Raw genomic sequence first — 26,404 nt, 5'->3', positions numbered from 1 at the left:
TATTAGCTGCTGGTGGGCTGTCATAATAAGGGGCTGTATTTCTTACCAAAGCTGACGTTATTCTTTAATAGCAAAGCTGACGTTATTCTTTAATTAATTTGACCGAAGTTACGTAATTCATAAACTTTTCCTTGACAACAATAAAATGTTCCAAAGTTTTACGTTGATTGTTTTTGGGATGGATTGTAATGAGTAATGCAACATTGCTGGCAATAATTAATTATATTCTGAATGAAATGATTTTACAAACGTTCAAATGGGACTTACTTTTCACAATAATGTTACAACTAGCATTGCGCAAACATACCTTCAGTAGTCTTGAGTTTCTTATAAAATATAATTCAATAATATTAGTTCCTCTTATGATAATAGTTAGCTGATATCTCTGTACATCCGTTTATAATCTCTTGTAAATCATAGCTAGTGGCTGGCAGGCACACCGCTCCTCTCAACCTCTCGCTTCAGACCTGCTACCGACTCGCTTCACTTCTCGCTTACTACTGACTTCCTACGAACGCTAAAGTGCGGTCTCTCCTGCCAACAATGCTTTCTGGTGCAGACAATCCCTGTTACCATTACAAAACGTATCAATGCGCGGTCTTTCCCACTCTTTTCTCAAAATGTATCCATACGCGGTCTCTCCTGCCCTTTTTAAAATTATATCAATGTGCGGTCTCTCTTGTCAACAATACTTTGGTGCAGACATTCCCTGCTACCACAATTATTTCCAACATGACAAATATGAATTATTCCTACTTAATCCTATTAATAAAATACAAACATATTTCATAAATTGTGGTTTGACAATAGATCATAGAAATATACACGTCTTACACTCCTTTCTGTTCTCGTAACTCACTTCGCGGGTCTGGGTTAATCTGATTACCCCACACACACACAAGTGAGGCAGAAAACTCACTATCAGATTTATTGAGACAAAACTGCCGTTAGTATAGATTTCATATAGTTGCCTGCAACAATTTAGATTCTATGCCCCTCTGATATTTCTACAAGAAAGATGGTTTGCAAAAATTCTGGAACATCGAGCGAAGTGAATTAGTTGTCTTCGTATAGTTTCTATAGTTTTTTTTTAATACCTTATTTACATTCTCTCAATTGCGATGTGGGGTCACACCTACCATTTTGCCGCTGTTTAGTCTTTGATTAACATAATGGGCAATCAAAATGTTTCAATTTGAAGGCGTTGCTGCAGCGTACCTGTAAGTAGTGCGACTTCATTGCGGGTACAAAAGCACCACATGCAGGCAAGGGATTAGTCTGGCATTCGCGTCTTACCGACGTGCCTACGGTAAATGCGAAAACGTGAACTGTGGGACGTTATTACCGAATTCGTCCGAACAGAACCAACGTCCTGCTGTTCTTTTCTTGGCTGCTGAATGACAATCACCGGTACACATCAATCAGAGAATGAAGAATGTCTATCGCACAGCATATCTGTCGAAAACCACCGTTGTGGAATGGTGCACCAAGTTCCGTGCTAGTCGTGATTCGAAATAAGACGCCGGTAGATCTGGGAGGACAGCCTTATCTTCTCGTATTAAGGAGAACAACAACTCAAATGAGAGACAATCGTACACCAGCCCTTTAGTCCTGATCGCCCACAGTGCGATTATGATGCCTTCGCTTCTTTCAAAAAGGCCTTGAAGGATCGACGATTTGTATCGAACGAAGATGTGCAGCATGTAGTTATTTCTTCACGCAGCAGCCCACAGTGTTTTACCAAATGAGTATCTTCAGCCTGGTTGGATGATTGCCTTAGTGTTCAAGGCGATTTTGCCTCACTGGCATACCGATTCTGAACTGTACCACCTCCAACGGAAACTTTTAGATCGCTCCTTATAGAGTTAAAATAAATAAAAAAGACATACTGATAAATTTATTTACCACTTCCAGAGCATTGCTTTAGATTTTCCAGACTATCGTTTTCGATAGACACAATAATATTGACAGGGCTCATCACTCTGGTATTTTGAAGGCTGATTTTAATGCAGCCCAGATGAGGCAACTTCGCCAGTTTACCTCTGCTGCCTAATTATCTTTCTCAAAATCCAACTTGAGGAAGATAACCAGAGAGAAGAGTCACATGGCGGACTGGCCTCACATGGATGGCATTCGCCTGGTGAACTGGTCTCACCTAGATTCCATTCCGAACCCTTGGCTACGTTCTTCGCAAACCTACTATCCCCATACATTTAAGAAAGAAGGTTTACGACACGTAACTCCTGCCAGTAGCAACACTCGGACCCGAAACAGTGGCACAACATGCAATGCAAATCGTCTGCGGGTGTTGCAACAGGCAGGATAAAGAACGACGGAGATGAAGGGGGGGGGGGAGGGGGGGGGTCTATGAAGTTGGATCCATACTGCCCAGGGAAGATCGACATGGAAATCCTTGGAAGAGGGCTATGTTCAGGAATGTACTCGTATATCTAGAGGCTAAAGAAGAAGATGAATAAGAAGATGCACTTATAGTACTAAAAATAATCTCCTGAACTTGATGTGGTGAGGTTTTCAAAAAATGGTTCAAATGGTTCTGAGCACTATGGGATGTAACTTCTGAGGTCATCAGTCCCCTAGAACTTAGAACTACTTAAACCGAACTAACCTAATGACACCACACACATCCATGCCCGAGGCAGGATTCGAACCTGCGACCGTAGCGGTAGCGCGGTTCCGGACTGTAGCGCTCGGCCACCCCGGCCGGCTGTGAGGTTTCCAAAGCCTGTAAATATGATGGTGTTGTGGGCACTCGTCAAAATGTTTCTCTGTACGATTTGGATGCTGGCGGTATTGGAAAGGAAGTGGTATGCAAACGATGTAGAATAAGCACTGCGACGGGCTTAGAGACGGAATATGGGTGGTAGGATGCAAGTTGGATTGCAACTACGCAGGAAAAAGGCGGGTTGGAGACTACGCTGGAGAAGGATGGTCGGATGTGAAGAGAAGGCGGTTAAAATTACCTTGGGAAAATCAGTGGAATGACTGGAGATGTAAAGAAAGTAATAGAGGCTCGGCAAAAATCCACAGTTCTGGTGCATGAAGAGAACATGGGGTGTTGGGAGTCAGTTTTTCGGGAGACTGAGGGAAGAAGAAGGTATTCTAATTGTTTAGGAAGATGTTGAAAGATTTATCGGCTGGTGCAGGTAACAGTAAACGGACACTAAAAGCGACGTGGGGGGCATGATATTCATGAATTTGGAGGAAGTAGTATAATACTGGAAAGGCAAAGATCTACGCAACATTTTACTCTATGAAAACGGGACTGACGAGGGTGCTGCAGGTATGGATGCTATGGATACCATTCGAGTTCATATGTTCGACCAGTTAGTTGTTAGAGTGCGTTTAGTTTATTGTGGGATTTCTTTTGGATCGTCAGTTGACTTGAGTTCCAAGTTAGCTTTTGAGAGACTCTTACTCTAACGTATTTTAGTCTTTCACTTAGGTGAATTCGACTGTTGTGAACTGTGAGGACGGATAGTAGAGATGGTTATTTCAGTAATTATTGTCTGGGTTTACTCAGAACAGATGGAGAAGAACCATTGTTACATCAGGAGGTGGAGCTGTTGAGGTGAAGCTATTACTGGGATGAATGGCGGACAGGACGGACAAGTAGCAGAATGGTGTCGGCAGCGTACTGAACTAGGTGAACGAGAGGGGATGGTTTAGGGACATCGGCCTGCAGTTGAGTGCAAAATCCAACGGTTGTTGCTCCTAGTTCTATGAGTGAGCCGTGTGTGACTCGAGTTCCCACCATCATCTATTTTATACCCTGTTTTTAACTTACTTCCACCTCACTACGTTAATTTAAATTACTTCTGTCACTGAGTTGCTGCTTTGCCTGACCGCGAGCGGCGTTAGCAGCGCGTATCGATACATCCCCTGTCGTTGTATCTTTGCTCGACTGCTATTACTTCCAAGATCTTGTCTGTCGTGAGGCAGTTTCGGTCGGGAATTCGGATCGCGAGTTCGGGTCTGCGAGTCAGTTGGAACGCGTCTGGAGCGCAGTCCGAACCTGCCTGTTGGGTGGAACAGCAGTGAGGTCTGCGTCGACATGGCTCGCCCGACCATTGCCACCACCCATCACTTGAGTCGGGCCACGGTCTTGGTGGATCGTCGGTCGGTCGTCCTACCGGACGACGCGTTTTGGCTCACCGATCGTTCATGAGTCGGCTGTGAGTATGTGTGCGTGTGTGTGTGTGTTTGTGTGCATCGACTCCCGATTTGTCTTCGGGCGTGCTTACTTGCTGTTGTATCGTCCAGGTCTTCGTACAGGTTGTGTGTGTAGTTGGCGTTAGTTCCACTGACGATTGTTTTAAATTTTGTCGGCCTACTGGCTCTGAGAGGTCGGTCGTCTCATCGCCAACGTGTATCTGGTTCTCCGATCGCTTCTGGGCCCCTTCAATTACCATCTTGTGGATCTAGGGTCGGTTCTTTACTAGTGCAGGGAAGTCGTTTAGCCAGTGGGCGTGTTTCCTCTGCATGGTTGGGTTCGAGCCAGTATTTCGGCCGTCATGTGTCTGCAAATAAGTGGGAGACGCACCAGCAGTGCAGTCGCGACGGAGCAGCAGTCGCCGACAGACCAGCGGGGTGCCGTTCGCTTCCTGCGGACCAGGGAAGCCATCTCCACGCGGTGTTGGCTGGGTCCGCTGCCGGTCCCTGCGCATTGTCGGAGCGCGTGTGGAGCTGTCCGATCTCTATGAGCTTCGTGGTTCACCGACACAGGACGTCAAAGTTGAGTAGTGATTTCAACTACCCAAGCCACGTCCATTCATGTTGTGTGGTTCGATACATATTGTGGATAATCACGTTCCTAACTTTTGTGTTTGAGTTCTCATGTATCGATTGGTGGCAAGCAAGTCGTTTTGTCGGTCAATCCGTGGCTGTCCCTCGGTTGGGTTCCGCCGGATCAAGTGTAGTTGGGCTCACCACCTGTCTCGCCTAAGTCAACGAGGGCAGACCGACCTCCCTGGAGGCTTTTGATTGCCACCGGTGTTTAATTATCTGTTGTCAGCTACTTTAAATTTAAGGCTTATGGTTATTTTTTTATTTTCTTAAAAATTTTGTAAAATTATTTTTTAAATTTATCTTTCAATATTAAACATTGCCGCCTTCTGCCTTTAAAAGATTATGGTAATATATTCTAAAATTTTGAAATTTAATTGTGGGCCTCAGCCATTTGTATTGCACTTTGCATATGTTTGCTGTTTTATTATTATTTCATTGCTATCTTAATTGGATTTTTTGTTAAGATTTCTTGTTTGGAGGCCTTCAGCCGTGAAAGAGTTGCATTCGGTAAAGGTCCGGCTATTTGCGGCGTTGATTGTAAAGGTTATTAAGTTACAATAAATGACAATTCGAAGGAGAAACTGACCTCAACTTTTGGACCTTTCCACAATCAAATTACCTGTTCTGCCCAGCGGATTTTGCCGCCGTTTCAAAGAGATTGACATTTATTTACGCTGCTGGCCATTAAAATTACAGCGCCAGAAAATAACTAAATTTAACTTATTATGCACATACATTACAGTAAGATGAATACACGATTATATTTGTACATGATTTTGAGGAATACAGGGTGTGAAATTTAATACACAGAGCTGCCACCTCTGTCAACAACAGTGACTTCTATGCGGCTGGGCATCGATTCAGACAGAGCTTGTATAACAGATACGGGTACGCCATTCCAAGCTGCATCATCTCCATGCCAGAATTCAACATTCGTGGCTGGCGAGTGCTAACGTGTCAAAAAAATGGTTCAAATGGCTCTGAGCACTATGGGACTCAACATCTTAGGTCATAAGTCCCCCAGAACTTAGAACTACTTAAACCTAACTAACCTAAGGACATCACACACACCCATGCCCGAGGCAGGATTCGAACCTGCGACCGTAGCAGTCCCGCGGTTCCGGACTGCAGCGCCAGAACCGCTAGACCACCGCGGCCGGCGCTAACGTGTCAATCTCTCCGCAAGCGGTGATCAGATGTTTTCAATGGGCGGTAGATCTGAAGTTCGTGATGAGCAGACTGCCGAACTCCCTTTGTATCGAAGTAGGACAGAACAGCACGGGCAACGTACGGTGTTGCATTATCTTGTTGAAGGTAGTGTCATGGAGATCAGTCAGATAGGGTAAGGATACCGCCGCTAAGATGTCAGAAATATAACGGATACTGTGCAAATACGGCTATGCAAGCTGGAACAGATCGTATGGTATACCCAGTGTCACAACGTACCATCATCCCTAGTCATCACAGATCTTTTTTTGGTCTCTTGCTAAGACCTCTAAAAATAAATGTAAGTCTAGTGGTTGTGGAAATGGTTTGTTTATTCTAAAATAAGTAACGCCTAGGCATTCCTCTGTAACAAAAATAAATTCTGAAACTTATTCTAGTGCTAAATATTAAAAGAGGCAGTAACTGATTTCCATTTACAGTAATTACTAAGATCTTTAAAATCGTTAGTAAAAATTGTTATTATACAGTTGTGATTCAGCTGCTCCTGTCGCTGTTGTTTTATGGAACACTCAATGTCATAACTGGCCTTCATAAACCACGGCGAGATTTTCATACTCTCTCAGTCGGTCGCTACGCGCAAACTACTGGTCCTGCCCTGCCGGGAAGTCTTCGTAGTGGTTAGCTCACCTCAAAGTGTCCACTCAAAGATAAGTTCCCCTAGCAGACGGATAAGTGACTATAGGTTCTTTGATACAGACAAGTGCTAATCGATGCACATATGAACATACTGAGGGATAGGTGTTGACATCAGACGACTCTCAGCGATCATTGCCAAAAGTTGAATGAAGCGCTCGAAGTATTGTTGTTCAGACGAGACTTTGCAAAAATCGTAAAATATCACGCAATGAAAACCGACATGCGGAATTTCCATTTAGTCACAAACACTGCTTCCTTAGGTGCTCACTGTAAACAAACCGTTCGTCTCATTTCCGACTGTCATTTTTTTTAACAAACAGACTTAAGAGCAGTAGTGACATCACAAGTCAAGAGTAACAACTAGGGGCCGTTTGTGAAAACATAAAAGGGGACCTTCCTACGGATTCGTGTAACTTAAGTCGGCACACCCTCTCGATGTTCAAATAGTCCTCTGAAGTCCTAAAATCCATCTCCTTTATCAACTATCAGACAATATATCGTTCGCGGATGTAAACAATGTGGTCTGTTTCAGTGTATGAACAATAAGTAAAATCAGTGGGGAAATTGACCACAGGTGTGTCACGGCCGTAGTGGTGCCAAAGTAACGGCGGTTCTCCGAATGAGGTTTGGAACCGCCGGTCGTCTGACACTGCTGCTCGTTACTGGCCCCCAGAGATGGCCCGCGGTAGGAAGAAGTCTGCCCAAAGAAGTTGCGGCCTTTATGCGCGAACAAATCAGCGCCAACGAGTCGCCTCCAGGTTCGGTTGCCACGGAAATGGCCGGCATTACAGCAACGACCTCGTTTCCGGCTGGGCCGCTCCTCTCCGGCGACACAGCGTCCCTTTGTCTCCGCACACTGCGTGGCTTAGTGCGACCTCCGTTACAACAAAGCAGCAGATCGTTTCTCTTCCGTCGCCCATATCCCCTGTTATTATTCTTTTTGTGTTAACATAATTGAAAAAGTAGTTCGTTGAGATGCTCCCATTTCATCAAAATTGCTTTCCTGCAGCCTTGGAACTGGTCTTGAAATCATTAACTTGGAATGAAGGAGAAATGTCCATAAACAGATCCTATGTGAAACACGTTCTAGTGGAAGATTTTTGTTTTCCTTCCGATCCAGGAGAACTACAGCAAAGGATGGAGGAATTGTAAAGAGTATATATTACAGTAAGTCTGAGCACTATAATGTATAGTCAGCGTGCCGAAAGGAGAATGATGAAAGATTAGTAATGAAGTTCTACAGTGACGAATTTGAGTGCTTACGTTCGAAAACAAGCGAATGGATACTTAAAGAAATTACAAGGAAGTAAAAAATTGCTTATTCACTGGGGAAACTGAATGGTGCATTCAGAAGTGAATTCTCAAAGCGCCTTAAACTGGAAGTCTATAATCAATGTTTGCTGCCACGACTAACTTACGGAAGTGCAAAAAAAAATGTTCAAATGTGTGTGAAATCTTGTGGGACTTAACTACTAAGATGATCAGTCCCTAAGCTTACACACTACTTAAACTAAATTATCCTAAGGACAAACACACACCCATGCCCAAGGGAGGACTCGAACCTCCTCCGAGGCCAGTCGCACAGTCCATGACTTCAGTGCCTAAGACCGCTCGGCTAATCCCGCGTGGCACGGAAGTACAACTTGACCGTTAAATATGCAACAGGTTCAAAAATCGATGGATGACCAACCAGCAATGAAAAGATGCATGTTGGGCATAACAAGAAATAAATAAAAAATAGAAGCTGAATAAGTGATCATGACCTTAATGAAATTGAAATGGAAAACGTCTGGGCATATAGCGTGACGAAATGAAGGGACATGGACGACTGAGATTGTGTTTTTAATTTCGTGTAATAAGAAAAGGCATAGAGAACGATGTAATGGAATGCCGGTTCGTGACCTAAAGAAACAAGCTCGACAAACTTGGATGAGGAATGTTGAAGATCGTAATGCATGGAGAAGTCTGGAGGGGACCTATTTACAGAATCATCAGCAGCAACAGCAACAGGTCCTTTGCGTCTCCGTTTCCTGCGATCCGTTGGTTTCTTCTTAATGTTGCTGTGTGATGCTGCCGTCCATAGCATCACACAGGATCTGAAATCTCTTCCTTCCTCGCCTCCTCTTTCCTTCCACATAACCCCCTTTTCCCCACAAGATTGTTCTTATGAGCCCCTCCTACTTTCTTAATATATTGTCAATCCAGTTTATATTCTTTCTTGTTATTAGATTCAGAAATTGTCTTTCCTCTCCCATACTCCTATGTATCTGTTCATATTTCACTCTATCCATCCAGCTTCTTCTTTCCATCCTCTGCCATGTCCACATCTCAAAAGCCACCAGCCTTGCTGTATCTTTCTTCCTTAGTGTCCACACTTCAGCACGATACTGGAGGAACTCCACACAAAACTTTCAGTTAGTCTTTTCCTGAGATTTTTGATCATATTGTTACAGAAAGTTTTTATTTTCTTATAAAAATATCTTTAGCCATTACTATCCTTTTAATTTCTGTACTACTATTCCAGTCGGTCACTATCCTGCTTCCTAAATATTTAAACCCTTGCACATGTTCTAATATCTCTCCAGTCAAAACAATCTTTACCATTTATCTCCAGAAATTGTCATTACTTTTGTTTTCTTTGTATTGATTTTCAAATCACAAATATTTCCTTTAGTTTCAATCGTATCAAATGTATCCTGTTATTCTTTTTCATGTGTTTCCAGAAGAAAGATGTCACCTCAGAAGGTCGAACACCATTTTCTTCTTCCTCCAATTTTTAGCCCCTTGTCATCTAGTAGACCGTGGTCTATCATATTTTTTAAGTACAGATTCAAAGGAGTAGGAGAGACACAGCAGGCTTACTAACTTCTTTTATTGGAGCCTACAAGCTGGTAGTTTTTGCTGACACTTTGACTGACCCTTTTTCATTTCAATGTAATGAGTTTATAATTCTTCTGTTTTTCCAGACTATTCTCTTTTCCCTCACTGCGGTAGCAAGGTTATCCCAAGCCACATAATCAAAGGACTTTTTCAGGTCTGTAAAAAACATATACAGGTCCCTTCCCTTTTCAGTAAATCTCTGAAAAGAGTCCTGTAGCATCTTTTGCGCCTGTATTGTGTATAAAACCAAATCTTCTTCAGCCAGGTTCTCCTCCATTACCTGTCCCACTCTTTTATTAATGATTCTTGAACCAAATTTTGGCTGCATGTGGAAAGAGGCTGAATGTCCTGCGCTCGCTACATTTCTTGGTTCCTTATTTCTTTGGTGTTGGAACCATATCTATAATTTTACGGGAGCAACGGCTGTTGGAAGAAAAAATTTCAGTGCGGAAGCTCGACCAGCATCCGAACTCGTACAGAAATCTAAAATCTGCGAGTAGGGGGTTAATGGTCGGGGTTCATTGCGGCACGGCGAGCGGGAAGAAAGGAATCTGAGTCGGATGGGAAGCGTGTCTGATTGGCTAAGGTGGTCAAGGCAATCGTTTTAGAGAAGCGCAGCATCCGGGTTGGAGTTCTGGTGTGGCACAAATTTTCAGCTCTCTCCGTTGCACTGGCGCAATGGCCTATGCGCACAGAACTCACTATTTCTTTTGCTATCGTTTTCCCATCCCGTTTCCGTTCCATTCCTTACACCGAAGATAATCATATCCTTTATCAGTAAGTTCTCTACTCATTCACCATTGTCATATATATTATGACATTATTTCAGTATTTCAGCCACTCCTTCTTTGTTCAAACATTTTAATACTAGTCCTGGTATCGTACCTGCACCTGACCTGTTGATCCCTTCCCGTCCTCATCTACACTGTTCATGGATTCAAGTTCGAGAGTTATTAGTTTGCGATCTGTATCGTATAGGTCTTTTAAATAGTTTTCTCATCTCTGGAGGACATCCTGGCGATTTATGAACACTACATTTTCGTCTATACTGAGAATTTCCATAGTGGCACGTGCAGATATGCTTTGATTCGATGTTTTAGTGCTACCAACAGCAACAGAGCAATTAGTTTATTATCTTTATCATCTAGATCCTTTAAATAGTCTTCCCAGCTCTGCAGGACACCCTCGCGATGTATGTACACTATATATTCGACTTTACTGAGAATTTCCATAGTAGCACTTGCAGATCTGTTTTAATTCGAAGCCGGCCGGGATGGCCGAGCGGTCCTAGGCGCTACAGTCTGGAACCGCGTGACCGCTACGGTCGCAGGTTCGAATACTGCATCGGGCATGGATGTGTGTGATTCCTTAGATTAGTTAGGTTTAAGTAGTTCTAAGCTCTAGGTGACTGATGACCTTAGAAGTTGAGTCCCATAGTGCTCAGAGCCATCTGAACCATTTTTTAAATTCGATGTTGTGTTACCAACGGCAACTTAGCATTGGGTCATAAATGGATGACGGCGTTGTTGATGATTACGAATGAATATCTATTTGCCCAGAAAGTCAAAGTTACAATATGCAGATTTACAACTAAAAGTAAATGTTAAATGCCCGTAAAAGCAAACTACAGTCTTTGACAACTCGCACATAGGAAAGACTCAATTTTCCCCATACACTATACTCTCTTATTAATATATCGGAAGACATTTCAAAACCTATCCCATTCCGAAATTCTGCCTCTCCATATTCGATCCTTGCATAACACAAATATTTATCACGTCTTTACTGACCACGACGTAGACGACCTAATAAACCTGCGTCTCCTTCCGTTCCTGTTTCTGTCATAAAGCGACAGGAGGTGAGCAGTTGGCTGCGTTGCTGCAACTCTGTGTAAGTACCGAGTTTACAGCGCAAGCATGCGGTAGTCTTCTATGCAAGAACTGTATAAATACTAGAAGACAGAACAATCTGATGTCTTCAAAAATGTAAACCATTAAAAACAGGAAGTTTTCCGGGAAAGCAGTTTTTTGACCGTGTCCTTTTATTGCCAGCTTTGAACAGCACGCTTAATTACCAATTCCCTCTCTCGCGAGACCCTGCTGCCACTCCCGCGTCGTCGAGCACGGATTTAATGCACCCTTTGGCATACGCTGCGCGGCGCCGTACAGCCCTTTTTCTAAATAAAAAGCCCTTCCTCTGCACTTGAACTAGTCGCATTAATGTTTCCCGTTCCTCGTCATCGTAGATGCACTCTTCGCTGCCCCTCTAGTACGAGTTGAAGCAAATACTGACCCTGTTTCATTACCTAACACAGAGCCGCGGCTCCAATACAGGGTGCTACGTATCCTTTGAGTCAAAGTTATACAGATGGCAGAGACTCTTGAACTTAGTAACGCGAGATATAGAGCTAACAGTCGAGAACAGCTCTTGATCCGCGTCAGTCACGCGTTTCCTGTCAGAGAACCCCGCATGGTCTTCAGAATAGATGAATAATCTTCCTTGAAGATACTTGTAGCTATATATGCTGCTATTTTAACAGTTTTTGTCCCGCAATGAAGATGTTCCAGTACCAGTTTCCAAATGTACACGTTGAAGCTCTCGTTGTCATTTTGTATATTGGCACCGGTGCGTCTCTTAAGCAAATCTTCATTGATCAGAAATTCTTATACTTTTCGAATCTTTTCTTGAACTAATTCATCGAGCGCCTATAACTGCCTATATTTCGGTCGGCGCATGGTTCCATTTAGCACGCTCTACCTTCTAAAATAATTTGACATAAATCCTTTGCAGGCCTAATCTATATACAATTATATAAAAAATCATTTTTTTCATTAGTCTCGGCCAGAACATCCCTTTTAACCAACCATAAACTGGAAGCAGCCTTACACTCCATCGCAAACACATCGCAGACGGCAGTGGTTGGTTCTTTTTCTTTCTTTTGTGCAAGTTAACGCCACCATCGTCGATGCAAACAGGCAGTTGTTTGTTATTAAACGTAAGTAGTTTACAAATACATCTTTCATATGCACCTATTCAAGACCTTTTATCACGTGAACCGTTCAAGTCTGGAGTTTCTTCTATCAGACTGAATTTCCCCGTTTTTTGACCTACTGACTAACTTATTTTGACTCCAAGCATTTGGAGCACGTTACATGTATCGCATATTCTAGCAGACACGATGATTTTGTAATAGGACGCCATAAAACAGTGTCAGTGACTGAGAGTCACAAATCGCCGAGCGTGCTTAAGACTCTGAGCTGTCATTTGGGAGGATCCCGTCCAGCCATCTGGAATTACACTTTCCGTGGTTTCATCAGTTCAGTTATGATAAATGGTGAGATTGTTCCTTTGAGAACGTAACGACCGAGTTCCTTCCCTAGATCAGTCCAACCAGAACTGTTGTTTCGCTTCCAATGACCTCGTCGTCGAAGGGCCGTTCAGCCCTAAGCTACCTCCGTTCTAGGTTTCGAAAGCACGTAAAACAGAGGAGACCTTCACCCTGTAAACTTTGTGAATGCCATCACATAAGAAAGAAGAGAAGATAGGAACAAAGAATTTTAGTCATCTTCAAAGCATTGACCACAATAAACACTTTTTTAACGTTACGTATCATCTAGAATGTATCCAGGTATTCATGTAACTTGTTTTCCGGTGTCTCGTACGTCAACACAGGAGCTGTCGTCCATATGACTCTTCTACCCAGCCTGCACAACTCTGGACGAACTCAGCAAATGCTTGCGTAGCTGCAGCCGTTTCAGAACTGTAGAATAGAATTGCTGGGGTATCGGGAAAACTCCAATCCACTGTCTGTCGCTTGGAGTCCAGATCGAACTCGTAATACCGGGTGCATGCTTCGTACAGTTATTTGCTGAAAACAAGTATCTGAAGCATTCATTTCAATGAAATGTCCAAAATTTTCTTTGCTTGTTGTTAGCAGTTCGTCAATTAACACTTGCCATAACGTTTGTTAATAATGTAAGTATCTGCCGATGATTCTACTCGTTGTGTAAATAGTGGTAGAGGCTGTTCGCAGGTGATGCTTTCGTCTATAGGAAGTCTGCAACGACAGAAGACTGTTGATAAATGCAGGAAGACCTAAACAGGATCAATGATCCTGTACCGACTGGCAGTTGAGAATTAACGCATATAAATGTAACGCACTGCATGTAGAGGAAGAGATCAACAACTGTTCGATTACTTTGTTGTCGATTAATCAACTGAATGAATTATCACCGTAAAATACACAGGAGTAACCGTCAGGAGTGTCCTAAATTGGAATGGCCGCACACTACTAGTTGTAGGATAGGTAGCCTTGAGGCTGAGATTAATTCAAATAATCTGGAGAAAATGTAAATCATCCACGAAAGAAGCGGCTTGCAAAACATTTGTCCAACCAATTCTTGAGTATCGTTCATTATTCTGGGATTGTTATCAGGTTGGATTAATAGGAATAGAGAAGATCCAACGAATAACGGGGCGTTTTGTCAGTGAATGGATGTGTTAGTAAGCACTGGAGTGTTACGGAGATGCTCAACAAATTCCAGTGGCAGACGTACAAAGAGAGGCGTTGTGCACTATGGAAATGTTTCTTGTTGAAGTTCCGAGTACGTTAGTTAGAATAAGGACTGGGCATAGTATTACTGCTTTCCACGAACATCTCGTGAAGTGACCATCACATGAAACAGCGACTGATAGTGCTTCTTCCCAAACACTATCAGTGAATGGGAAATGGAAGATGGGAAACGAAACGATACCAGAAGCAGTCTCCATCACACAGCATGTTTTGTGGGTGCTCAACGTCAAGGTTACGAGCGCCCTTACATATATTAGTAGGAACGAATACACTTACAATGCCATAAAACAAGGAAAAGTTTTGTGTTCGTGACGGAGTGGGAACGACACGCTAATACACAGATATGTGCCTAGGTAGTCAGAACAGTGAAGTTTACTAAGTCAATGAATAATCATAACAATAAGTCTCTTGGTGCATAACTTGGTGTACAACGAACAACAGTACTTAAGGGCATAATTTGATGCACGCTTAGAATCCATCACTGCACACTCAGATGCGTAGGTGGTTACTACAAGAGGTAGGATGAAGTTCTGCAAGGCGAGAGCTTGGAGAAGGGGACGGAAGTCACGTCGGAGGAAGTAGTGAGGAGCAGGCACGCCATGATGGCTCTGTCTTGGCAGCGCCATCTGTGGCAAGGCTCACGCCAGCAGGAAGTGTGGTGACTGGAGGGAAAACAACCCCGCTTGCTTTTGTGTACGCCGGACTGTTTTCCTGCGACCGCCAGAGTCAGTCCATCGAGCGGACAAGGAAGGCAGTCCCCGCGATACGCGGCTGTCTGAAGTGTAGTCGGATCGTAGTCGCTAGCCTTACGCTACTGCACTCTATTCTGGCAAATTATCGAAATATGTGACATAAATGGTCGTTCCCTTTCATTGCATTGACATGGAAGCTTAAATGGTCACACCGCAAAGAAACCGTAAACTTTAGTATGCGACATCAATTTCAACTTCATACGTCTACCCATTTCTCAGAGAAGTGGTCTTAACAGGTGGACAAAAAGACAGACAGTCCAACAACAAAAGACAAAAAAAATTGTTTCTCATGTGAAATAATTACATATAACAGTTTTCTATTTTTTTCCCTTTACCTGTGCTGTGAGAATGTGCTTCTTGCCAAATTTCATGATTCTATCCGCGAATGGTGAATGACGGCGTTTAAATATGCTTGCCGTTGCTAACTCCGCGGAGCTGTGGTACAACATGATTGGAATGACATAAGCGTGTTGCTATTTTGCCATTGTATGCCAGCTGGTGTCACTGTGTGGCGGCGGCCATCATGATTCAGACCAGACTTTGATGATACCACATTCTAACACCTCCTCCCTCCCCCAAAAAAAAATATCACGCCATGGTGGTGCACTGTCAGGAACCACAGCAGCAATGGGAGGTGGGCGGGGGAGGGGAGAGGAGGAGGTAGGTGGGCGGGGGAGGGGGGAGGAGGAGGAGGGAGGTGTTCGGACCAGAGGCACAGCGATGAGGTCAGACCATGAGCTGAGTCCATACATGGCTTACGCACATTCGAGCATTTCCTGCGTGGGCCCCCGGAAAAACCGGAAGAAAAGCGATAGGCAGAATGCGCCTCCCACTCGTCCTTGTATGAACGAACACTGCCAGGCAATGGAAGTCAATACAAGAACCAGCCTCTGTCACCACTAATTTGTTGTGCCCGTGAATGGTGGCACAACAAATAATGGAAGGCTTGAGTAAGCAACACAGTTAATTTCTCCACAAGAGTAGAAAGAAGAAGAAATATACGTAACTTCAGTGACTGAGATAGCGTTGCCCACTAGGACAGCGACCAGCAAAGTCAGTGGATGAATCCAGCAGTTGAACAGGTGAGTTGTAGAAATCCCAAGAATGTCCAGTTCCAAGCAGAGTTGAAGTAAAGCGAAGAGTGTTCAGAGTGGTAAGACGTCAAGATATCACCAATAGCGTTGTTCAGGTAAGGATTAGTGAGTGCGGGTATTTTTTAAATGTTTTTTCACTCTTTTCATTTTCCACTCCTAGGAGTGGAACAGGCTTTTGAAGATACGTCTCATTAAGAGTCGCGGTTCCAGTCATCCAATTATCAGACAAGCTGACAGTGGGGCATACGGATGATCCCAATTGGGAATAAATAAGAAGGGATTACCATTTGCGACATACACCTTGTAACAAGGGAAACCTCCCGGAAACCTTGGTTGGAACCGGGAGACTGGAACCATATTAATTTATTTCTGGGACATTATCCTTCATTTAGGTTGTATTAGCCAAAAATCAAAATGGCGTGCATGTGTGAGACGTACGAATGTTGTGTGCGAGTGTACATGTTACGAAACAGAGTGAAGGCTTCTTCTGAATAGGCTATTCCTGTTGGTCGTTTTATGGCAGTATATTACCCGAAAGTGTTGCCTGCCGTATCTGATCTATGTTTATAAGTAGTATGGACTGCTAGGGGCAGTATTTATCCATCCTCAGTAACTGTAATCACAAGTAATCCGACAGGTATAACCTTCTGAAGAAGGGCACTAAGTGCCGAAAACGGTAAAGAAATTAAATTTCTTTTATGCAATTGGTTGCTTATTATTTGTTACGTACTTCTAGGGACATTCACCGGTGCCTTAAATGGATATTAATAGTAATAATAAATTCACATGGGCCTACTGCACGTCAGGTAGGCAACGGGCCGCTTAAAGCGATCAGCTGCTTCATTACGCCGCTCTAATCTTCGTATGAGAGCGTTTGCTAATTGTGTCTTCTGATACAGATTCGCTACGTGTTCCTGAAATTGTGAGGGTACAGATGGTTCTTTCGGTGCCTCGTGGAGGTAATATGCAGGGAAATTATGTGGTACATGGAAAATGCAACGAAGTGCTTTATTCTGGAGGCGCTGCGATTTCACTGTGTTTGTGTTGGTGGCTGTCCCCTTCATTGGGCAGACATGGTCTATGATAGTCCAATAAACGCTCTGTATATTAGAAGGCCACACTGTACCGTCAATATGGACCGTTCTTTCAACAATGGATAAGGAGCTCCGAGTGCAGCTAACGCCTTCTTCCACGTGACGTCGACCTGATGCTTCCAGGCCAACTGCCGGTCAAGAGTGACTCCTATGCATTTGGCTTCCGGTGCCAGGGAATAAGGGTGTCACATAACATGACGTTGTCCATTACCACACATCGTCGTCTCGTAACTAGTAGTGCCTGGCAGTGAACCCTCCAGTTTGAAGCACATTCCTCAATGTCGTGGCAGGCAGCCTGGGGAAGGCGATGAACCGCCACCGAACGTCGATGGCAACTTACGAGGGCATTGTCGTCATCGTAGACCTGTATTTCAATTCGAGGTGAGGTAGGTAAGTCTGCAGTTTGAATACTGTATAGGACAGGTTCCAAAATCGAGCCCTGCGGGACTATAGCGAGGACAAGGCGACTCGCGAAGGTTGCATCTCCAGCTCACACAACCAAGGTCCTACCCTCCAGATGACTATCAAGTAGGTGTGTCAAGTGACTCCACAAACCATACGTGAAAAGGTTATAAATCGGCCCTCTGTGCCACACGCTATCAAAAGCTTGTGAGAAATGGACAAGAATCATGCGGCAGATCTCCCTATTGTTGTAAGCCTGGATCACGTGCCTGACCACTCGTAAGAGATGCAGAGTAGTGGAATGCCCTTCAGGAAACCCAAATTGTTCATAGCTGATGCTGGATGTGGTGTCGCGTGCGCTTATAACGCCGTGGCGGCGTGTGAACATACTCGCCGTCAGTGAGCCTACGATGCCGCGGCACAAAGTGATTGGAGCGGCGTAGACAAGTAGCTGTTTCGCAAGGGTACGCGTGCCGGTGTTGTTATGATACGGCGGAGGCAACTACGTGCAGGAGCCGCGCCTGCGCTGTCTGGCTGAGTGGTGCTGCGCATGAGCTGGGAACAAGTGGTTCAAATGGCTCTGATCACTATGGGACTTAACATCTGGGGATCATCAGTCCCCTAGAACTTAGAACTACTTAAACCTAACTAACCTAAGGACATCATACACATACAAACCGGAGTCAGGATTCTAACCTGCGACTGAAGCGCCTAGAACCGCTCGGCCACAGAGGCCGGCGAGCAGGAAACTGCAGGCCGTGGGTTGCCTGACATATGACCTGGTGCCGCGTGGCGGTAGATGCCATAGTGCGGACATTGATGATACCATTGCATTCTGAGTCTGATATCTTTCTTCACGGTGATATACATGTTGGTATTCCAACTTAAATAAACCCACTCGCAGCTTTTGGCTGAGACTTGTATATTATCTCAGCACATCATCCTCCATTACATCCCCTACCCCCTCCTTGCCACGATCCACCCTATATTTTCCGAAAACTACATGACTACTGTACAGTTGTGATAAATAGCCAAATGTAGTTTTTCAGTTCATATTTATTTATGTTGCAACAGATTGTAGTTGATAACTGCTGTGTACATGGCAAGAGGTACGCAGCAATACTACGAGAGGCCGCCACCACGCAGTAAACCACTTGCCTGGAGCCTCCTCAGTTCTAGCAGTCATCTCCAGACGACGCCCGCATATCGGATCTACACTGTACTTCCATGCGATGTCCACCAGCGTGTCGTATTCATTCCCGAATGTTGTTCTCAGCCGCCAGAGAGAGCGCTCTCAGCAGTGGACTATTTGCACAATTTTGGTAAACATTTTTGGAAACAGTGATCAATTAATTATTATATTTTGACTATTTCGTTTCCACCCAGCACTGGTGCATATGGAGATATCAACAAAAGCCCGCGCTCCGTCGACACTCAATTCCTGCAGTTCAGCTGTTCCTGCAGCACCAGTATTTTTTTTGCGATTCTGCTACGGAGTTCCGTTCAGAAGACAACAGCTCCAACTTAGCACCGCATTTATGGAGCAGCAAGAAGACTTGGTAGAGGGGTAGTGTATTTGATAAGTAATCAAAACGTCCTCAGTCCAGGGCTCGAACCCCGCCACCGCCTAAATTCTGAATAAAAATCGTCGTCATTGGTGACCAAAGACTTCTAGCAGAAGAAGTCACCCTCATTCTTCAATAGCCTGGTCGAAAAGGGCGGGGGAGCGGACAGACGTTCAGGCACTCACTTGCCCTTGGGGTGGGAAACTGCCTCTGAAGACGGAATAATAAGCAATGATCAAGGGCGTGAGGATGCAAAAGACAATGGAAACCACTGCATCCACAGGACACGGTAACTGAAAAAAGTGTCATAATGATCTCCGTTGGCAAAAGATTTCGGAATAGTCTCCCATTCGGATATACGGAGGCAACTGCTTAGGGAAAGGTGACCAACAGGAAAAGATTGAATAACCAACGAAATAATAACGTTCCACGTGTCGGGGTGTGTACCGTCAGAAGTCTGAACGTGGTTGGGAAGCTAGAAACCTGAAAAGGGAAACGCAAAGTTTCAGTATAGATTTAGTGGGTGTCAGTGATTTCTGGTCGGATGTGTGTAGGGTAAGCTTAACAGCAGCAAGAAATGGCATAACGGAAGTACGATTCGTTACAATTAGAAAGGTAGGTCAGAGACAGTGCGTTCGTGAACAGTTCAGTGACACGGTTGTTCTCATCAGAATCGATAGCAAATCAAAATCGACAACGGTAGAACAGGTATACATGCCGACGTCGCAAGCTGAAGATGAATAGGTAGAGAAAGTATATGAGGATATTGAACGGGTTCTTCAATATCTACACGGAGATGAAAATCTAATAGTTATGGCGGACTGGAATTACGTTGTAGGAGAAGGAACTGAAGAAACGGTTACAGAAGAAAATGGGTTTGGTACTAGGAATGAGACAGCAGAAAGGCTAATTGAATTCTGCAGTGAATGTCAGCTAGTAATAGCGAATTCTCTGTTCAAGAATCATAAGAGGAGGAGGTACACTTGGAAGAGGCGGTAGATGCGAGAAGATTTCAGTTAGTTTACATCATGGTCAGGCAGAGATTCCCAAATCAGATACTGGATTGTAAGGCACACCCAGGAGCAGATGTAGATCAAATCACAATTCAGTAGTGATGAAGAGTAGGCTGAAGTTTAAGAGACTAGTCAAGAAGGATCAATACGCAGAGAAGTGGGATACGGAAGTACTAAGGAACTAAGAGTTTTGTTGAAGTTCTCTAAGGATATAGATACTGCGATAAGGAATAGCTCAGTAGGTAGTTCAGATGAAGAGAAATGGTCATCTTTAAAAGGGGGCAAACACGGAAGCTAGAAAGAAAAACATATTTATAAATATTATATCACAGGAATCAGTCGTCTTTTTTGGCAAATTCACCTGGATTTTCCAAATAAAACCTGCAAAAGAGGACGACTGACTGCTGTGCTCTATCATTTATGAATCACATTGCTGAGTGCACCCACGTTCCCAATGGAAGGTAATCTGATGAAGAAAAACATAGGTACAAAGAATGTAACTGCAAAGAAACCATGGGGAACAGAAGAAATACTTGAGCTAGTCGATGAAAGAAGGAACTACAAAAATCTTTAGATAAATCCAGGAATACAGAAATACAAGTCGCTTATGAATGAAATAAATAGGAAGTGCAGCGAATCTAAGGCGAAATGGCTGCATGAAAATCTGGGGAAATCTAAGCAGAAATGACTGTCGGAAGTATTGAGTCTGCAGATAGAAAAGTCAAAATAACCGTCGGTGAAATTAAAAGCAAGGGCTGTAACATTAAGAGTGCAATGGGAAGTCCATTGTCAGATGCAGAGGAGAGAGCGGATAAGTGGAAAGAGTACATTGAAGGCCTCTATAAGGGTGAAGACGTATCTGATGTGATAGAAGAAGAAACAGGAGTCGATATAGAAGAGATATGGATACAGTATTGGAATCGAAATTTAAAAGAGCTTTGGAAGACATAAGATCAAATAAGCAGAGGGACTAGATAGCATTAAATCAGAATTTCTACAATTATTGGGGGAAATGGCGGCAAAACGACTATTAATCTTGGTGTGTAGAATTATGAGTCTGGCAACATATCTGACTTTCGCAAAAAATCATAAACACAATTCTGAAGACTATAAGAGCTGACAAGTACAAGAATTATCACATAATCAGCTTAACAGCTCATGCTTCCAAGTTGCTGGCAAGAGTAATATACAGGAGAATGAAAATGAAAACTGAGGATGTGTTAGATGACGATTAGTTTGGCTTTAGGAAAGGTAAAGGCGCTAGAGAGGCAGTTCTGACGTTGAGGCTGATAATGGAAGCACGACCAAAGAAAAATCAAGACACATTCGTAGGATTTTTCGACCTAGAAAAAGCGTTCGATAGTGTCAAATGGTGCAAGATGTTAGACATTCTGACGAAAAATAGGGGTAAGTTACAGGGAGAGACGGGTAATATAAAAAATGTATAAGAGCTAAGAGGGAATAATAAGAGAGGACGACCAAGAATGAAGTGCTCGGATTAAAAAGGGTGTAAAACACCGATGTAGTCTTTCGCCCCTACTGTTCAGTCAGTAGCTTCCTTATGGAAGGTAACCTAATAAAAGAAAAGCTGAAGAATGGAATTAAAATTCAAAGTGAAAGGATATCAATCATTAGATTCGTTGATGACATTGCTACCCTCGGTGGGAGTGAAGAAGAATTACATCTATTGAATGGAATGAACAGTCTAATGAGTACATAATAAGGGACTGAGAAGAAATCGAAGAAAGACGAAAGTAATGAGAAGTAGCAGAAATGAGAACAGTAAGAAACTTAACATCACGGACTAGACGAAGTTAAGGAATTTTGCTAACTAAGCAGCAAAATAACCCATGATGGACGGAACAAGAAGAACATGAAAACCCGACTATCCCTGACAAGAGGGAATTACTGGCCAAGAGAAGTCTACTAGATTTTAATTTGGGGAAGAAATTTCTGAGAATGTGCCTTCGGGCATAGGATTGTATGGTAGTGAAACATGGACCGGGGGAAAACCGCAACATAAATGAATCAAAGCACTTGAGATGAGGTGCTACAGACGAATGTTGAAAATTAGGTGGACTGATGAGGCAAAGAGTGAGAAGGTTCTCCGCAGAACTGAAAAGGAAAGGAATATGTGTAAACACCGACAAGAAGAGGGAAGAGTATGATAGGACATCTGTTAAAACATCAGAAAATAACTTCCATGGTACTAGAGGGAGCAGTAGAGGGTAAAAACCGTAGGGGAAGACAGGGCTTGGAATACATCCAACAAATAACTAAGGACGTAAATTAAAAGTGCTGCTAAAAAAGGAGTCAACTAAAAGGTTCTACATAGTATTTTCATAGTGACAGGATAATAGATTTCCAAGAGACAGTCAACTTATTTAGAGTAAAATTCTGTTAGGTGTGGGCAACGGCCTTGCCGCAGTGGATACACCGGTTCCCGTGGGATCACCGAAGTTAAGCTCTGTCGGGCGTGCTCGGCACTTGGATGGGTGACCATCCAGGCCGCCATGCGCTGTTGCCATTTTTCGGGGTTCACTCAGCCTCGTGATGCCCATTGAGGAGCTACTCGACCGAATAGTAGCGGCTTCGGTCAAGAATACCATCGTACCACCGGGAGAGCGGTGTGCTGGCAACACGCCCCTCCTATCCGCATCCCCTCTGAGGATGACACGGCGGTCGGATGGTCCCGGTAGGCCACTCGTGGCCTGAAGACGGAGTGCTTATTCTATTAGGTATAGGAGACGGCCAGCGGAAGAAATTTTTTGAAGAGACAGTAGGCGCTCTCATTGTCTGCGGGCGCCGGCCAGAGTGGCCAAGCGGTTCTAGGCGCTACAGTCTGGAATTGCGCTACCGCTACGGTCGCAGGATCGAATCCTGCCTCGGGCATGGATGTGTGTGATGTCCTTAGGTTAGTTAGGTTTAAGTAGTTCTAAGTTCTAGGGGACTGATGACCTCAGAAGTTAAGTCCCATAGTGCTCAGAGCCATTTGAACCATTTGTCTGCGGGCGGAGAGTAAGGGAAACAGATCACTATCTTGAGGGGAGAAATATTTACTCCTCTGGAGCAGTGGTGACAACACACACAAGTTTTTCACTGCCTACATCTGTGCTAAACACTGATAGATTGTGAATGTTGGTAGCAGGCGACAATGGCACGAAAATTACTGACTACTCGCAAGTTGTGACGGTTTGAATAACCAGTTATCAGCTGTCCATTCACGTGTGAAGTTCTGTGCTAGTTGTTTGATAATTTCGTGCTACTGTTTCCGGGCCTCTTAACTGACTTTAATGACAAAACGTATGGCATTAAGAAGAGAAAATTAGACGCTGAATGTGGCCAGTACCATGAGAATTGGCGTGTGGCCAAAAATTGCGAAGTTACTAATAGTTGTTGTCGGCTGAGTTTGCCTACCTGAATTGCCGTACCTTGTTTTTTCTGTTCTTTCTCTTTTTAACATTAGTAATTCTTATCCATTGTGGACGTATCGGAACACTACAACAACTGAAACTGAACTCAGTTTACCAGATCCTGTTATAGCGTTTATTTTTCCATGATGATATTGCAGGACGACTGGCATACTATCTTCAGATGTTTATATTTATTTTCGTGTCGTGGACGTTGTGTTTCCTGACGTGTTGCAGAATTTTCCAACGGAACTTTTTAAAATAGCAAAAAAGTCGCAAATAAAGAAACAATGTTCGTGACTTATGTTCTGAGGCATAATTTGTTGGCTAGGGGTGTGGGGAAAGGGGTGCGTTACACATAAGCATTAACGTCACGAACGCTGTGATTTGATTATACAGGGTGTTAAAAAAAGGTACGGCCAAACTTTCAGGAAACATTCCTCACACACAAAGAAAGAAAATACGTTATGTGGACATGTGTCCGGAAACGCTTACTTTCCATGTTAGAACTCATTTTATTACTTCTCTTCAAATCACATTAATCATGGAATGGAAACACACAGCAACAGAACGTACCAGCGTGACTTCAAACACTTTGTTACAGGAAATGTTCAAAATGTCCTCCGTTAGCGAGGATACATGCATCCACCCTCCGTCGCACGGAATCCCTGATGCGCTGATGCAGCCCTGGAGAATAGCGTATTGTATCACAGCCGTCCACAATACGAGCACGAAGAGTCTCTACATTTGGTACCGGGATTGCGTAGACAAGAGCTTTCAAATGCCCCCATAAATGAAAGTCAAGAGGGTTGACGTCAGGAGAGCGTGGAGGCCATGGAACTGGTCCGCCTCTACCAATCCATCGGTCCCCGAATCTGTTGTTGAGAAGCGTACGAACACTTCGACTGAAATGTGCAGGAGCTCCATCGTGCATGAACCACATGTTGTGTAGTACTTGTAAAGGCACATGTTCTAGCAGCACAGGTAGAGTATCCCGTATGAAATCACGATAACGTGCTCCGTTGAGCGTAGGTGGACGAAACTAAAATGAGCTCTAACATGGAAATTAAGCGTTTCCGGACACATGTCCACATAACATCTTTTCTTTATTTGTGTGTGAGGAATGTTTCCTGAAAGTTTGGCCGTACCTTTTTGTAACACCCTGTATACGCTAGGAGCGCTGCTGTTGCGTCACGTGAGGAGGCGGCCCGCGAGCTAATGTAAGTGAGTGAATCAGGCCTACGGCTGACCAAAGGTTGTCCATGCCTCTGTGCTAGATCAAGTGCCACGAATCAAACTGTTACCAAAGTTAAGCACAATTTTGTAACACAACTTTTAATAAATGTCATTGGTCATTTCTTGTTGTGTTGGTACATTTCTGTTTCAGTATCACCCAGTCAGGCAAATTTTAAGTATAAATAAGGAGCGTACATACTGCCACCCTTTTACAACATAGTAGGAAATAACTCTTATACTACCATGGACGTTTTGGCTAAATTGACAGTAATATTTAGAGGCAACATCCCAATAATAAAATTACATGAGGAGCTAGTAATGAGCCAAAAAATTCTGTGAGACTGCTTTATATGAAAGAATAGCAACACAAATAAATAATTTTAACAGTTTCACAACACAAGGAAGTACCAAAAATATAAGTGCAAAGTTTTTAAAGAAATAGGTTTTGTTTAATTGTACAGTATTGTTCCTCTTCCTCATTTAGTTTAGGCCGTCTGAGGACCACGTCAATTCACGTTATCTTCGTTTCTGCTGGTCTTTCTTCTTGACCAATATTCTTTCATTCTCATACTTAGCAACCTCCTTCGCTCTTATGCGCATGATATCTTTGTTCAGAGTGTAGTTGCATGGTTTGATGATCTACCTCTTCTAACGGTTCGGACAAAATCACAGTACCGTCTGCGAAAATAGGACCATAGAACTGCTAGACAATCTATACGTAAGTCTTTTTTTTGCACCCCAGTCGTATTCCACCCACTCCTTTCATTTCTCGTCGACACTCCTTGGTCATCTCATCAAGTACACAGATAAAGAACAAAGGAGAGAGTCCGTTTCCTTTTCTCAGTCCAGTTTCAATCTTGAAGACCTCTGGAAGGCCTCCCTCGGAACTTGACCTTAGACGTTGTGTTCCTTGAAGGCTGTTTAATCAGTTCACTAGATTTTCTATCCCAACTCACCTCGTCTAAAATTTGGAACAGTTTTCGTCTATGGAATCATCAGCTTTCTTGAAGTCGAGGAATGTTTCTTATACGCGATTACGAGTTTCACATTCAAAGTTTGTTCTGACCATTGTCTCCCCTTTCTGAAACCTCCTTGGCACCCATCAATTTGTGTATTTTGTCGTTTTTACATACTGTTCAAAAATTCTTTTGAGAATACGCTATAGGTCACTGGTATATTTCTCTGTACTCCCAAGTTCTGGCTTCTCTCCCTTGTTGTATATATGGTGTGTTAATGCCGACGTTCATTCTACTGGAAACAGCTCTTCTACCCAAATTTTATATAAATATACATATTATAATATGTGTCAGTCCGGTGATAATATTCTCCTTCGCGTACTTCAAGAGTACTGCGATGATCCCGTATTCCCCAGGAACTTCATTATTCTTCAAGGTATTTATAATGCTCCCAACTTCTTCTACTGAACATTTTAACCGAGGCCCTTGGTGCATCTGCGCATAATTAGTCCCAATATAAACATGATAGTTAGTAAGATGGCTTGCTAAACTATGCGCTGTTGCATAGCACTAAAATGTACCGAATGTCCGGAATACTAGACTCACCTGGTTTCTCATTAAACTCTGTTGCAGTCATTACATCTGCAGTTAGGTTATCCTGTGATACTTACCTAACGTACATAACGGCCTGCAGAGTTTCTAGGTGATTTGCTTCCAAGACCATATAAATTGCTCTTCAGCAAGATTACACGCATGTGCG

At 43.5% G+C, this 26,404-nt stretch overlaps 1 pseudogene; it reads left to right on the top strand.

The window, feature by feature from the left end:
• The first annotated feature begins 22,451 nt into the window (after positions 1-22,451).
• On the top strand, positions 22,452-22,569 carry LOC126163813 (5S ribosomal RNA; annotated as a pseudogene).
• The last annotated feature ends 3,835 nt before the right edge of the window (positions 22,570-26,404 follow it).

Source organism: Schistocerca cancellata, chromosome 2, assembly GCF_023864275.1.
Source record: "Schistocerca cancellata isolate TAMUIC-IGC-003103 chromosome 2, iqSchCanc2.1, whole genome shotgun sequence".
Lineage (NCBI taxonomy): Eukaryota > Metazoa > Arthropoda > Insecta > Orthoptera > Acrididae > Schistocerca > Schistocerca cancellata.
Note: the sequence above shows the minus strand (reverse complement) of the source record. Positions and strands in the feature narration are given on the sequence as shown.